General features: G+C 42.2%; 1 protein-coding gene across 4 annotated transcripts in view; it reads right to left on the bottom strand.

The window, feature by feature from the left end:
* LOC144510102 (methylcytosine dioxygenase tet3-like) overlaps nucleotides 1-16946 on the bottom strand; it is a 388851-nt gene that overhangs the window by 172880 nt on the left and 199025 nt on the right. The window contains exon 1 of one of the 4 annotated variants that reach the window (XM_078239374.1): nucleotides 15439-15763. The exons of 2 other annotated variants lie outside the window; for them this stretch is intronic. The gene's annotated coding sequence lies outside the window, so the exon portion shown is untranslated. Of the gene's footprint in view, nucleotides 1-9692; nucleotides 9812-15438; nucleotides 15764-16946 lie in introns of those variants that run through there. One more of the 4 variants, XM_078239376.1, reaches the window with a different exon arrangement.

The following is a 16946-nucleotide window of genomic DNA, read 5'->3' as shown; positions in this document are numbered from 1 at the left end:
GTCTGGTTCAGCCTCAGAGATAGATACAATTGGTGGCTGGGGAATGCAGTTTTCATGGGAATGGAAGACAATAGCTCAGTCTTCCCAATATTTAATTAGAGGAAATTTCTGCACATCCATTACCAGATATCGAATGATCTGTAAGTTTAGAGGCAGAGGAGGGGTTGAGAAAGATGATGGTGAGGTAGAGCTGGACGTTGTCAGTACACATGTGAAAACTGACTTATTTATACTTGCTTATACTTTCCAATTGATGTAAAACCTGACTTAACCTTTTGATTTTACAAGGAGTAAACATAGAAACCTAGAAAATCGGTGCAGGAGTAGGCCACTCGGCCCTTCAAGCCTGCACCACCATTCAATATGATTATGGCTGATCATGCACTTTCAGTATCCCACTTGACCCTTTTAGCCGCAAGGGCCATGTCCATCTCCCTCTTGAACATATCTAACAAACTGGCCCCCAACAGCTTTCTGTAGTAGAGAATTCCACAGGTTCACAACTGAGTGAAGAGGTTCTTCCTCATCTCAGTCCTGAATGGCTTATTCTGAGATTGTGACCCTAGCTCTGGACTTTTCCAACATCGGGAACATTCTTCCTGTATCTAGCCTGTCCAGTCCCATCAGGCGTTTGTGTTTTTATGAGATCCCCTCTCATTCTTCTAAATTTCAGTGAGTACAAGCCCAGTTGATCCAGTCTCTCTTCATACGTCAGTCCTGCCATTCCAGGAATCAGTCTGTTGATGCTTTGCTGGACTCCCTCAATAGCAAGAATGTCCTTCCTCAGACTAGGGGGAGGAATTCTCCCATCCTGCCCGCCACGGGAATCGTAGTGGGTTGGGGGGGGGGGGTGCGGTGGGGGGGCAAACCGCGCAAAGGTCCATTGACCTCAGGCGGGATTCTCCAGTTGTGGGTCGAGTGTGGCCAGAGAATTCCACCCTACGATACTAAAACTGCACACAATACTCAAGGTGTGGCCTCACCAAGGCCCTGTTTAACTGCAGCAAGACATCCTTACTCTACACTCAAATCTTCTTGCTACAAAGATCAGCATGTCGTTAGCTTTCCTCACTGCCTGCTGTACCTGCTTGCCAACCTTCAGCGACTGTTCCACCTTGACACCCAGGTCACATTGCATTTCCCCTTTTCATAAACTGCCACCATTCAGATAATAATCTTCCTTCCTGTTTTTGCCACTAAAGTGGATAACCTCACATTTATCCACATTACATTGCATTTGCCAAATATTTGCCCATTCAGTCAGCCTGTCCAAGTCATCCTGCAGCCTCTTGGCAACCTCCTCATAGCACACGCTGCCACACTGCCACTGCCAGCTTAGTGTCGTCTGCAAATTTAGAGATATTGCATTCAATTCCTTCTTCCAAATCAATAATATATATTGTGAATAGCCGGGGTCCAAGCACAGAACTCTGTGGTACCCCACTAGTCACTGCCTGCCACTCTGAAAAGGACCCATTTATTCCCACTCTCTGCTTCCTGTCTGCCATCCATTTCTCTATCCACATCAATACATTACCCCCAATACCATGAGCTTTAATTTTGCTCACCAATCTCTTGTGTGGGACCTTGTCAAAAGCCTTTTAAAAGTCCAGGTACACAACATCCATTGGTTCACCCTTGTCCACCCTGCTGGTCACTTCCTCAAAAAATTCCAGAAGATTTGTCAAGCACTGAATTCACACTGACTTGGACCGATTCTGTCACCGCTTTCCAAATGCTCAGTTATTACATCTTTAATAATTGACTCCATCATTTCCCCCACCACCGATGTCAGGCTAACCGGTCTATAATTCCCTGTTTTCTCTCTCCCCCCTTTTTTAAAAAGTGAGGTTATGTTAGTTATCCTCAAATCCTTTGAAACTCTTCCAGAGTCTATAGAATGCTAGAAAATAACCATGCCGGAAATGCGTCCACTATTTCTAGGGCCACTTCCTTAAGTACTCTGGATGCAGAGTATCAGGCCCTGGGTACTTGTTGAGTTTTAATCCCAGCAATTTCCCCAATACAATTTCCTGATTAATAAGGATTTCCTTCAGTTTCTCCTTCATGCTAGACCCTCTGTCCCCTAGTATTTCTGGAAGGTTATTTGTGTGCCCCTTAGTGAAGGCAGATCCAAAGTATTTGTTCAGTTGGTCTGCCATCTCTTTGTTGCCCATTATGAATGCACCTGATTCTAAATGTAAGCGACCCACATTTGTCTTCATCAATCTATTTCTCTTCACATACCTATAGAAGCTTTTGCAGTCAGTTTTTAAGTTTTCTGCAAGCTTACTCTCATATTCTATTTTCCCCTTCCGAATTAAGCCCTTTGTCCTCTGCTGGATTTTAAATTTCTCCCAATTCTCAAGTTTGCTGCTTTTATTGGCCAATTTATATGCCTCCTCTTTGGTGTTAACGCTATCCCTGATTTCCCTTATTAGCCAACCTTTCCTGTTTTACTCTTATGCCAGACAGGGATATATACAGTTGTTGAAGTTCATCTGTGTGTTCTTTAAATGTCTGCCATTGCCTATCCACTGTCAAAGCCTTAGTAGAGTCATAGCCCAGAATTTTCCCACATTGCCCATGGCTGGGATTTTTCTGTCCCACTGCAGCGAAATGAGTTTTGGTTGAGCACCAAATTCTCTGTTCTCACTGGCAGCGGTGGTGGGACATATGAGATGGGAGAATTCTGGACATAGAATCATAAGGGGGAATTTTACAGGAGGATAGATTACCCAGATACCTAGATGAGTGCAGCTCCAATAATGCTCAGGAAATGATGTTATCCACGGTAAAGCAGTCCACTTGATTGGCACCCGATCCACCACCTTCAACATTCACTCCCTCCACCACCAACGCACTGTATCATCAATGTTTACTATCTATAAGATACACTACAGCAACTCACCAAAGGTCCTTCAACAGCACTGTTGTAATATGCCTTTAAGGGATAGCAGCATGCAAACAGTTTAATACAAGTTTGTTATGTGATCCAGCCTCAGGTTCACTTTGGCCTGGAGCAGAACACAGACACAGGCCCTGATGCTGATGTCCTCAAGCTTTCTATTCAAGTATATCTATTCACAGGTGCCTGGAATTAATAAATGAATCCACAATGTGTTTCCACAATCTCTTATGAACAATTGGCGCTTTTATATCATTATAACATACACAACATTGTGTTCAGTGGTGGTTCTTTCCAAATGATGTAGTGCACAGCCAGGCAGCAAGTTTAAGTACGGATACAGCACGGTGAAGAGTTTTAGGTCATGCTACATGGCATGAGATAACCACCGATATTTTGGTCAAATGGAGTTGCAGAAATGGAAAGCGTTGAAGATGTAGTGCTCAGATAAAGAGCTGGTAAACAAATAGATCCCTGGAGTTGAGATAGCAATGCATAGCCTGTAAGTTCAATGAGTGGGACAACGGGTCATGAGAATCAGCACTATGTTAGCTCAGTAGGGAAAGGTGAGTGAGCAGCATGAGGGCCAGATCGATAACAAGCAAGAGTCAATCAAAAAAAAAATTGCTGCCTCACAGCGCCAGGGACCCTGGTTCACTTGCGACCTTGGGTGACTGTCTGTGTGAAGTCTGCATGTTCTTCCCATGTCTGCATGGGTTTCCTCTGGGTACTGTGGTTTCCTCCCATAGTCCAAAGATGTGCAGGTTAGATTGTTTGGCCATGCTAAATTGCCCTTAGTGTCAGCGAGATTAGCAGGGTAAATACATGGGGTTATGAGAATAGGGCCTGGGTGGGATTGTGCTTGGTGCAGACCCGATGGGCTTAATGGCCTCCTTCAGCACTGTGGGGAGTCTATGATTCAAGCCAGAGAAAACTGTGATTATAATGGGCAGAGCTTTCAAAAAGCATGCAAAAGTCTCTGCAGCAACACTCATCCCGCTGCTATACATGAAGGAAAATCAAAGGGATATTGTCAGCATGTTCACAAATTTCCCTGGTTTCCTGATTCAATTGTGTCTGAAGTAGACAAGCAAACCATAAAAAATTACCTCGCAATTGGGAATGAAGGTCTGTACAGCTGAATACATCAGGATTAACAGCAGACGAGCAACAGGATCCCCAAAAGATATGGACTTCATTGGTAGACTGGTTCAGTACCAGTTTCAACTTCCATATTCATTGACTAGAATTCATGTCATTTTGACAACAGCCAACAGAATCCATGACTATTGCGCCAGCAGATGCAGAGAAAAGGATATGTATTGTGATTTTTCAAATGCAGAAATACCAGAGAGAAATGCTGAGTTGGTGATCGCATCCCCTTCCATAAAAGCATTCCAGAAAGACCTGCTAGACAAGCCCAAAACATATACATACCATCGAAGTGCTAAATAACGAAGCAATCCATGGAGGTCAAAAAAGTTATACGACCCCAACTATTGACACACTTACTGGAACACCTAAGCCTAGCAAACGCCTAGGAAATGGCCAACTTTTCAACAATTCTGCAATGTACATGGCGATAAAGGCTATTGGCAGTAGCAGTGCATGAGAGCAAAGTTTGATGCAGCTACAAAGAGGTGTACACTGATACAGACAACAGTTACTGTCAATCAATAAGAATGACCACCTGGTATCCCATTGGAAACATATACATGAGGTGGTAGATGAAAAGTGGTGAATACAGTTTTCACACTGTCAATCTCTTGGAAAACAGGTGAATTATTTACCCCAAGAAAGTTGGTAGCTACTTGTTATTGGCCAAGAGTGATACAAGGGCAAGAGCCAACATGCTACCTTTGGATATTCTAAAAGACATGCATCCACAGACATGGAGCATCATGACAAACCTGCTACGGTGAAATTCTCAACGTATAATTGTTCACTAATTCCATCCAGAGGATCCATAATGCTGGAGTGCAAACAATCAATCCTCATGGATGTCACAGATATTGTACATTGTGAAGACTAAAGGCCCAGCAATTGCAGTTCCACCAGCATGCCATGACCTCATGCTAATGACAGTCCATGGAATTCATCATACCTCATACAGCAGATCAACCTCAAAAACTAGTCTTATCACCTCAGTTCATGACATAATATCAAAATATCCAGAATGTCTCAACAAAGGCATTAACTTCAAAGGAGCTGCAAAGTTATGCTTGCAGGAGAATGCAAGCATGTTAATTGATCTGTATTTTGTGCCACGCAAATGCAAATACAAGAAAAAATGACAAAAGATTCTACACGACAGAAATTGTGGAAAGCCATCATCAAAGCATGGCCTGATTCAATGCATCATGTTCATGAACACACAAAACCATTTTGGCCTTATCAGCATGAGCTAAGCATCATCCAGGGAGTCATTTTTAAACACAAGCAGCTCATCATACTGATGATATTTTTCAACAACTTCATCACTCACACATGGATATTGATCAGACGAGAAGACTTGCAAGAGACACAGTCTATTGGCTGGGCATGAACGATGATATTGAAGTTGTCATCACAAAGTGTGAGACTTGCCAAGAGCACATGTCAAAATAAGCACTCATTCCACATGAATGTCCAACCCATCCTTCGTCCAAAATTGCATTTAACCTTTTATCTTGTCCATGGCACTGAATTTGTCGGCTACTTTACCGTTATTCAACAACTGCACAATATGTCAAGCACAATCCAAGCGCTCTTAGCAGTTTATTTGGTATGCCTAGAGAGATCATTACAAATAACGACCCACAATGGATTGGTAAGCCATTTCAGAACATGTGTGAAGCAGGGTTGAAGTTCTGAACTGGAAAAAGGCCAAATTTGATGAAATGAGAAGGGATCTGGGAAGTGTGGATTGGCACAGGCTGTTCTCTGGTAAGGATGTAAATGGAAAGTGGGAGGCCTTCAAAGGAGAAATTTTGAGAGTGCAGAGTTTGTATGTTCCTGTCAGGATTAAAGGCAAAGTAAATAGGAATAAGGAACCTTGGTTCTCGAGGGAGATTGTAACACTGATTAAGAGGAAGAGAGAGTTGTATGAAATGTACAGGCAGCAAGGAACAAATCAGATGCTCGAGGAGTATAAAAAGTGCAAGAAGCTACTTAAGAGGGAAATCAGGAGGGCTAAAAGAAGACATGAGGTTGCTTTGGCAGACAGAGTGAAGGAAAATCCAAAGAGCTTCTATAGGTATGTTAGGAGCAAAAGGATAGTGAGGGATAAAATTGGTCCACTTGAAGACCAGAGTGGTACACTGTGTATGGAACCAAAAGAGATGGGGGAGATACTAAATGGTTTTTTTGCATCTGTATTTACTGAGGAAACGGGCATGGAGTCTACGGAAATAGGGCAAACTGGTAGGGAGGCCATGGAACCTTTACAGATTAAAGGGGAGGAGGTGCTCGCTGTCTTGAGACAAATCAGAGTGGATAAATCCCCAGGACCGGACAGGGTATTCCCACGGACCTTGAGGGAAGCTAGTGTTGAACTTGCAGGGGCCCTGGCAGACATATTTAAAATGTCAGTATTCACGGGGGAGGTGCCGGATGATTGGAGGGTGGCTCATGTTGTTCCGTTGTTTAAAAAAGGTTCCAAAAGAAATCCGGGAAATTATCGGCCAGTAAGTTTGACGTCAGTGGTGGGCAAGTTATTGGAAGGTGTAATACGGGATAGGATCTACAAATATTTGGATAGACAGGGACTTATTAGGGAGAGTCAACATGGCTTTGTGCGTGGTAGGTCATGTTTGACCAATCTATTAGAGTTTTTCGAGGAGGTTACCAGGAAAGTGGATGAAGGGAAGGCGGTGGATGTTGTCTACCTGGATTTCAACAAGGCCTTTGACAAGGTCCCTCATGGGAGGTTAGTTAGGAAGGTTCAGTCGCTAGGTATACATGGGGAGGTAGTAAATTGGATAATACACTGGCTCAATGGAAGAAGCCAGAGAGTGGTTGTGGAGGATTGCTTCTCTGAGTGGAGGCCTGTGACTAGTGGTGTGCCGCAGGGATCGGTGTTGGGTCCATTGTTGTTTGTCATCTATATCAATGATCTGGATGATAATGTGGTCAATTGGATCAGCAAGTTTGCTGATGATACAAAGATTGGAGGTGTAGTGGACAGTGAGGAAGGTTTTCAAAGCTTGCAGAGGGATTTGGACCAACTAGAAAAATGGGCTGAAAAATGGCAAATGGAATTTAACGCAGACAAGTGTGAGATATTGCACTTTGGAAGGACAAATCAAAGTAGAACGTACAGGGTAAATGGTAGGACTCTGAAGAGTGCAGTTGAACAGAGGGATCGGGGAATACAGGTACAGAATTCCCTAAACGTGACGTCACAGGTGGATAGGGTCGTAAAGAGTGCCTTTGGTACATTGGCCTTTATAAATCGGAGTATCGAGTATAAAAGTTGGAGTGCTATGGTAAGGTTATATAAGGCATTGGTGAGGCCGAATTTGGAGTATTGTATACAGTTTTGGTCACCTCGTTACAGGAAGGATGTAAATAAGATTGAAAGAGTGCAGAGAAGGTTCACAAGGATGTTGCCGGGACTTGAGAAGCTGAGTTACAGAGAGAGATTGAATAGGTTGGGACTTTATTCCCTGGAGCGTAGAAGATTGAGGGGAGATTTGATAGAGGTGTATAAGATTTTGATGGGTATAGATAGAGTGAATGCAAGCAGGCTTTTTCCGCTGAGGCTAGGGGAGAAAAAAACCAGAGGGCATGGGTTAAGGGTGAAAGGAGAAAAGTTTAAAGGGAATATTAGGGGGGGCTTCTTCACGCAGAGAGTGGTGGGAGTGTGGAATGAGCTGCCGGATAAAGTGGTAAATGCGGGGTCACTTTTAACATTTAAGAAAAACTTGGACGGGTTCATGGATGAGAGGGGTGTGGAGGGATATGGTCCAAGTGCAGGTCAGTGAGACTAGGCATAAAATGGTTTGGCACAGACAAGAAGGGCCAAAAGGCCTATTTCTGAGCTGTAATTTTCTATGGTTCTGTGGTGAGAATGGAATATTGATCACACTACTACTTCTCCTCATTATCTTCAATCTAACGACCTAGCTCAATGATTCACATAGTGAAATTCCTAATTCTAAAATGTCGACAGACCAAGCAAGATCTACCCATTGCAATGTTACATCTGAGAGTGATAATTTTAGGTAGAACTATTCCATCACCAGCAAAGCTCATGTTCGACAGATCAGTCTGCACCAATCTATCTACTATTACCCATTCTACTCTCTCAGAAACTAGATAGCAACTTTTAAAACTGCAAGGGAGGATAGTTAACATGCACAATAAAAACATGGGCACAGAATTGTCAAATTTACAGTTGGGACAGCAAGTTTGCATCCAAGATCCAACAGAAGGTACATGACATCCAGTTGAGGTGACAAGGCTTTGTTTGGCACCAAAACTCTATGAAGTCATTGCGCACAAAAACAAAATGGTAAGGCATAACTGAGGACATATCAGATCCATTCCAGATCCTTAACCACCATTCAGTCCTATAGCATCAAGGACAAAATCCAAAATGCAACCAGAAACAACATCCAAGAATAACAATCATACTGATCACTGTGAGCAATTAAAGACACCACCAGACAAGACTATCATGATGAAATTTGGGCATGCCAGTAGATTACTTCTATGCTTTAGAGATGATGTGGAGATTCCGGCATTGGACTGGGGTGGGCACAGTAAGAAGTCTCACAACCTGGTGTTGTAAGACTTTGTACTATGCTTTAGAGACTTATAGATTCATTAGTTCTATACATTAATGCAATGTAACTAAACATGAATATTTACTGTAAATAGTGGGGTGGCATGTTTAGCACTGCTGCCTCACAGCGCCAGGGACCCAGGTTCAATTCCCGGCCTGCGTCATTGTCTGTACGGAGTCTGCACGTTCTCAACATGCCTGCGTGGGTTTCCTCCAGGTACTTTAGTTTCCTCCCACAGTCCGAAAGACTTTGGTTTGGTGCATTGGCCATGCTAAATCTCCCTCAGGCGTACCTGAACAGGTGCCGGGGTGTGGCAACTAGGGGATTTTCACAGTAACTTCATTGCTGTGTTAATGTAAGCCTACTTGTGACACTAATAAATAAACTTTAAATTTTAACTTTTTACTTAATTTGGAGGGGGAAAGTAAATTTGAAAAGGAGGGATTTGGTAATGTGCCTTTAAGGTTTAGCAGCATGCCAGCATGCCGAATGTGTCATGTGATCCAGCTTCAACTTCACTTCGGCCTGGAGAGTATCTAGACACACATGATCTACTGCTGATGTCCACAAGCTTTCTATCCATGTGTAGCTGGTCACATGTGCCTAGAATTAATAAATGAATCCAACGTGTATGCATGATCCCTAATAAGTGATTAGGGCCTTTATATCATTATAACACACACAACATGCAAGTTCCAAACCCAAGATCTCTTTCACCTAGATAGGCAAGATCAGCAAATTCTTGGGAACACTACCTGCTGCCGGTTCCCCTCCATGCCATACACTATCCTGACTTGGAGCTATACCACTGTTCCTTACTGTTGTTTGGTCAAAATCATGGAACTCCCTCCCTCGAAGTATAGTGGGTGTATCAACACCACATGGATTGCAGCAGCTCAAGAAGGTGGCTCACCATAACCTTCTCAAGCATAAGTAGGGATAGGCAATAAATAGTAGCCTAACCATTGATGCTCACATTCTGTGAATTAATAAAAATGATAAAAGTTGGTTGGTACCTCCCCAATGAGAAATCTGGCTGGCCACTGGAGTTGGCCTTACTTGGGTCAGAGTTGAATTTCGGCCCTCAAGGAATAATTCCGCAAGAGTTGTATGCCTGGCTTCTAGACTGGGAAGACTGTAAGAGTAGAACACATGCCGTTGAAGAACTAAAGAATGTTGTTGATGATTTTAATTTTATGACTTTGCCTTCTCCATCCATTTTAGATTTTATTGGCTTTTTATGCAATTTGCTTGGTGACTCAAATTTTAAAGTTGTTCATGGCACTTCAGCCCTAGAGAGCTGCTTGGTCAATCCGATTGCACATGGGACCTTCGAAGCCATAGTGCCTGCCGACAGCCGGGGCAGTGAAAGCTGCTGGACTGTTTTCCCTGCCCTGCCTTGTTCCGCTGACTTAAAAATGTGGCAAAGGTGACATGAGGCCCGTAAGTGGCAGTTAATTGTCCACTTAAGGGACTCAATAAGTCTAAGGGCGGACAGGCTGTCTGACACCTTAATATGTCTGCCCCCAACCCCCCCTCCTTAATATGGGGAACAGTTCGGGGGTGATCGGGAAGGTGGTGGGCTGGCAACACATTTTGTTTCATGTGCTCCCCTTCAATTATGCCACCCGAGCGCCACAAAAATCATCCAATCAAGTCATTTGTGGCACAGAAGGAAGCCTTTCGATCCATTGAGTATTTTCAATTGTCTAAGCTGAGCTACAAAGTAAATCAAATTCACCAGGGACACAATTGGAAAATTAAAGACCAAAATGCTCCCGTTGTCTGTGCCCATTTTGCTGATGTCATGTTACTCTCAAGTATCTTACTAGTCTCATCAGACAATACCAAAATCCAAAATAAACATAAACCAGGTGAAACAATTACAACCCAAGGAAAGTACCAAAATAACACCACACCATATATTCTTCAATTATAAAAATTTAAGTTTCAACTCCATTAATCATCATACATGCACACGATGGACGATAAACAGGTCATGTTTTGGTGTTAGAATTTAATTCATTCTGTATTACATGTACGACTACATTAAATATTGAAAAATTGAAATGCTGAGGACGTGTTGGTTAATTTATACACATGCATTGGTCCACAATCTTGACCATAATGTAAGATAAACAAAGGAAAAATTATGCTTCTACCCACTTGTCTTATGATTCCACCCATTTGTCCCACTTCTACCCACTTGTCTAATGATTCCACCCATTTGGAGTGGCTTCGAAGCATTTATTCACAACAGATCATGAAGGTGCTATAATTACTGATTGCCACAAAGCATTTTCTGACCTTCTTGTCTTTAACCAGACTCATTCCTGGACCTGCTGTTGTTGCCATTGTATTTACATGGCTATTTCAGTTTCTTGTCAGTGTTGATAGTGGGGATTCAGTGTTGGTAATGCCATTGAATGTCAAAGGGGAGATGGTTAGATATTCTGTTTGAGCTGGTCACTTGTGTAGCATGAATGTTACTCGCTATTTTTTTCAGTCTAAGCCTGAATGATGTCCAAGCCTTGCTACATATTGGACTGATTGCTTTGGTATCTGAGGAGTTGCAAATGGTAATGAAGTTCCTTATCCCTGGAACCATTCTCATGAATCTTTTCTGCACTCTCTCTAATTCCTTCACATCCTTCCTAAAGTGTGCATACAATCATAAAATCATAGAATCACTGCAGTGCCGAAACAGACCATTTGGCCCATCGAGCTGCACTGACAACAATCCCACCCAGGCCCTATCTCCGTAACCCTACGTATTTACCATGCTAATCCCCCTGACACGAAGGGTCAATTTAGCATGGCCGATCAACCTAACACGCACATCTCTGCATTCATCAGTGAAGATCCCTATCTTAAGTTCATTACAGTACAGCACAGGAAACAGGCCCTTCGGCCCTCCATTGTTGAAGAAACTGAGGATGCTTGGGCCTTGGTCACTACCCTGATGAACTCCTGCAGAAATGTTTGAGACTGAGATGATTGGCCTTGAAAAACCACAACTATCTTCCTTTGTGCTCGGTATGACTCCAACCAGTGGAGACTTTTCCCTGTGTTTTCCATTGATTTCAATTTTCTAGGGCTCATTGATGCCACACTCAGTCAAATTTTGCCTTGGTGCTAAGGGCAGTCATTCTAACATCATCTCTTGAGTTCAACTCTTCTATCCATGTTTGAATAAAGGATGTAATCAGGTCAGGAGCCAAGTGCCCCTACTGAAACCTAACCTGAGCAGCTATGAGCAGGTTACTGTTGTTGAAATGTCACTTGATAGCCCTGTCAGTGACACCTTCCATCATTTTGCTGATGATTGAGAGTAGGCTGATTGTGTGGTAATTGGCTGCATTGGATTTGTCCTGCTTTTTGTTGACAGGGCATACTGGCAATTTTCCACATTGTCAGATAGATGTCAGTGCTGCAGCTGTACTGGAACAGCTTGGCCTGGGGCACAGCTAGTTCTGGAGCATGAGTCTTCAGTACTATTGCTGGACTGTTGTCAGGGCCCATAACCTCTGCAATTTATAGTACTTTCAGCTGTTTCTTGATATCAGGTGGAGTAAATTGAATTGGCTGAAGATTGGCATCTGCAATCCTGGGGACTGCGAGTACACCAAGATGGATCATCCACTTGGCACTTCTGGCTGAAGATGGTTGCAAATATTTTGGCCTTCCCTTTTGCACTGAGATTCTGGGCTTTCATCATTAAGGATGTGGATATTTTGTGGAGCTTCCTTCTTTGATTAGTTGTTCAATTATCCACCAACATTCATGACTAGAGCAGGACTGAATGATGTCCAGGCCTTGCTACATATTGACACAGATTGCTTTAGTATCTGAGGGGTTGCAAATGGTAATGAACATTTGTAGAATCATAGAATCAGGACAGGATTCATTTGTTGTGGGATCACTTAGCTGTGTCTATCCCATGCTGGTTGGCGTGCAAGTCGCCAGTTCTGTACTGTAGCTTCACCATATTGACACCTCATTTTTGGTGCGCCTGGTGCTGCTCCTGGCATTCCCATCTGCACTCTTCATTGAACTACAATCTGTAACCTCATGGTCTGGCATGTCCTTCATTTTGCCACCACTATCAAACCAAAGGATCAATTTTAGTTGAAAACAACAATACCATAAGACCATAAGACATAGGAGCGGAAGTAAGGCCATTCGGCCCATCGAGTCCACTCCACCATTCAATCATGGTTGATTTCAACTCCAATTACCCGCTCTCTCCCCATAGCCCTTAATTCCTCGAGAAATCAAGAATTTATCAATTTCTGTCTTGAAGACGCTCAACGTCTCGGCCTCCACAGCCCTCTGTGGCAATGAATTCCACAGACCCACCACTCTCTGGCTGAAGAAATTTCTCCTCATCTCTGTTCTAAAGTGACTCCCTTTTATTCTAAGGCTGTGCCCCCGCGTCCTAGTCTCCCCTGTTAATGGAAACAACTTCCCTACGTCCATCCTATCTAAGCCGTTCATTATCTTGTAAGTTTCTATCAGATCTCCCCTCAACCTCCTAAACTCCAATGAATATAATCCCACGATCCTCAGACGTTCATCGTACTGCTGCTGTTGGTCCACAGCATCTCTTGGATGCCCTATTTTGAGCTGCTAGATCTGTCCTGAATCTACCACATTTAGCACAGTGGTAGTGCCACATAACACTTGTAAAGTATCCTCAGGCCATCCGCAGTTCACCAGTAAGGCAAGACAGCATTAGCATTAGCATAACACAATGAACAGCACGTGGCCTTCCTTGGTAGGTATCACACTATGATGTACACATCAGATGTCCGGACTGGCGCCTTACAGTAGTGAAGAAAAATCAAGTTGCCAATTTGAGCAAAGTAAAGGGGTGGAAATTGAACCTCGTTGTGCCAATTTTTCAGCCATAAAACATAACCCAAAATTTATTTAATATTGCTATCTCTTTTACCCCAAGGTTGCTGAAATAAATATGTACCTCAAATTTGCTGGGATGATTATTTAGGCATCCTGGTGGTTGTGTAAAGTAGGTTTTTCACAAGTTAATATGGGGCCTAAAAGCCTGTTTTAGGTCCCTTCCAAAAAAATGGATTACCCTGATAATAGGCATCAAGACAACTGTGAAAATAGTTTTTTTTCCTTTTCAGTTTTGTGAAGCAACATTACTGCACCCACCGTGCAACACCTTAGGCACAGCTGTCACTTGTTCACAGTAGCTAGTTTGGTTTATTTTAGTTTATTTTTCCTTTCACTTTATTAAATGACCAGGATTAACTACATTACCCTGCTTGCTTATTAAAAAGGAGAAATGTTGAATCTCTAAATCAACTGAAAATTAAACCTAATCAAAAGTTCAAGCCTTGACTTATATGGTCAACATGGCAATTTTTGCACAAAATCAATGTAATTATCTTTTACTGAGGACAAAATCCCACCATTTTTGAATAGATTTATTTCATTAAAAGTTTCAGTGGTGGCATTCTCCAACCTAATCTCCATATTGTGTCTCTGTCAACAGCCTTGGGAACAGATGAATGACCCCGCTGCTGCTTCCCAGACAAAGGATTCATTGCGGCTGGTGCTGCGGACACAGCAGAGGTCCCTGTTGGCCTGTCCCATTTTTGCCTGCACCGCCACTTCTTTTTCCATCTGACTAAGCACAAGCCTGGCTATATTCTTGCTGTCTTCCACAACATCGAACGATTAGCAGTCACAGAAAGCCACTCCTGTGCCTTTGACAATGGGAGCAGGTCAGATTTCTGATTGTCTTTACAGCAGCTTTGGGCAGGAATATCTCATAAAAATATCATCATTCTTCGACATAAACCATTGTTGTTCAACTATATCCCAGGCTAGTCAGGGTAAGATTCTCAGTTCTTGAATCTAGAGTACTTGCGTGTGTTCGACAGATGACCATCTCCTACTCCAGTTCCTTTGTTTCATCAAATGACTAAAGAAGACATTGCATAAGCATATAATTCGCCTAGTTTTACCCTCTTCAGTTAAGACTGCATACACTTTATCTTATTAACGAAGCAACTGAAAACCTTTGTCTCGATATTTGAGCACAGAACTAGATAAAATTTAAGACTATTATTTCAATAAGTATAAAAAAACTTAACGGCCTCAGCTTTATGTACTTTAACAGACCAGTTTTGCTATTAACAATATCCAATAATCTGTTGAATTAAGGTGGTCAATAGCTGTGTCACATTTTAGTAGAATTCAGAAAATTGTTTGTATCAAGCTTAGAGAGTTAATATTTCAGTGGTTCTGACACACTTTAGGAGAGTTGAAGCACACACCAAGGTATCCAGCATTACTTGTAAATTGCAGCTCAACAAAACTATCTGATATTTTAAAAACATAATTTTGGTCAGCCCAACAAACAGAGCAAACAGATTGGGAAAAAGTACACATCACAAAAATATTTATTTTTAAAAGCTTCCTATTAATCCCGTGTTACAACAAATGTTAAAAACATTAAGGCAGTATTCATAAGACTTGAAAATCCACATTAAACAGTGTAACTGAATTTTAAGCCATCTGCTGAATATTAAAGTGCAGCTTCTAGAGATTACCAACAAATTCAAGACATGACAGGCAGAAACATACGGCTCTCAACATGGCAAGCATTTAAATCTTCTGTGGTTTCAGTGAAAGCACAAGTAAAACAGGTTTTAGCACAAATTTTCTATTTCCGACAACGAAAGACAAAACAAACATTATCCTAATAAAAGGCAAGCAAAGCGTACTTACATATTACAAGTCCACAAAAAAAGAATTACAAAATGAAGGACTGAAAGGAAGCTGAACCATGTAGAGTCCTGGGTAAATGTGATACCACAACTGAGAGCATAAAGCAGGAAGCAGTGATATGGTTAGTTATTCAGCCTACATACACCTCCCCCACCCCCATCCTAACAGCTGTAGGGGCCATTATCCCTGTCACACAGCGCACGTACATAGTCCAAACAAAAAGTGTACGATTCTTAGTACGATTAGGCCTGTGTGTGAAAAAAATAAAAAAGGGAATAAAAACAGAACATATTCTGTTAATTCCTTGTGGTGCTTAACCAGTACAGTGGCCTTATCATCTTTGAGAGTAGTAGTATTATTTTCTCAGCCTGTAGTTTGCCTCCCGAAGTGTTCATGTTTGCTTTGATTGTGGATCTTTAAAGCCTCTGAAAAAAGGCGTGTTTAAAGAGCCTGTGAATATGAAATAGAGGCTCTGCCCTTTTGAAAAAAAAACTGGTTCCTCCCTGTGGGAACTCCAGTAGGAGTGTTGCTATGAGCACTGCGCTTAACTGATATTGTGCCGTAGCTACTGACGTGAAGAGGTGAACGACAATCCCTCTTAAAAAAAGAGCTTCTCAGTGGTCTCTCTGATGTAATCTCTGAATGCTGAACAGCTGATGCTAAAGGAATCCACCCAACATGCCTCACACATACGTACAGTCTCGCTGCCAATCACAAACCTTGGCATGTTTTAGCATGCATGGTTTTTTCTATCTTGCTTCAAGGATTTCTACATAATATGATGAAAGGGTCAGCTGCAATAATAAAGTTCAATACATTTTATGATTTTCATTTGGTTCTATTACCTGTATTACTGATTGACAAATGAGAGTTGACTGCACAGTGCTATGTCTCCCTCCATCTGTCAAATTAACTCTTTTCAGTCCATTATTTCTCCAGTGAATACTTGCTAAGCAGCCATCTCTGGAACATACTGATTATTGGGTGTTCAATGATTGAGGGCATTTTTTAATGTCAATATTGCGGACACTCAGGAGTTTGTTAATGTTGCATTAATTTTGCATATTGTTTTATAACACAAACAATTCACAGTGGTAGATGTAAAGAAAATATTTGCATTGTGTATCACATGCTTTATATAAAAGTCAAAAATCAATGAAAATGTAATGCATAGGTCATAGAGTGACAACTCTCATAGAATCATAGAGTCCCTACAGTGCAGTAGGAGGCCATTTGGCCCATCGAGTCAACACCGACCACAATCCCACCCAGGCCTTATCCCCACAACCCCATGCATTTACCCCAGCTAATCCCCCTGACACAAATGGGCAATTTAGCATGGCTAATCCACTTAACCCACACATCTTTGGACTGTGGGAGGAAACCGGAGGATCCAGAGGAAACCCACACAGACACGGGGAGAACGTGCAAACTCCACACAGTCTGTGACCCAAGCCGGGAATCGAACCCATTCGATTTGTAGAAAAATGAAAACAAAATTTACTAAA

The sequence above is a fragment of the Mustelus asterias genome, chromosome 22 (assembly GCF_964213995.1).
Source record: "Mustelus asterias chromosome 22, sMusAst1.hap1.1, whole genome shotgun sequence".
Taxonomy (NCBI): domain Eukaryota; kingdom Metazoa; phylum Chordata; class Chondrichthyes; order Carcharhiniformes; family Triakidae; genus Mustelus; species Mustelus asterias.
This window is presented reverse-complemented; position numbering and strand designations above follow the sequence as displayed.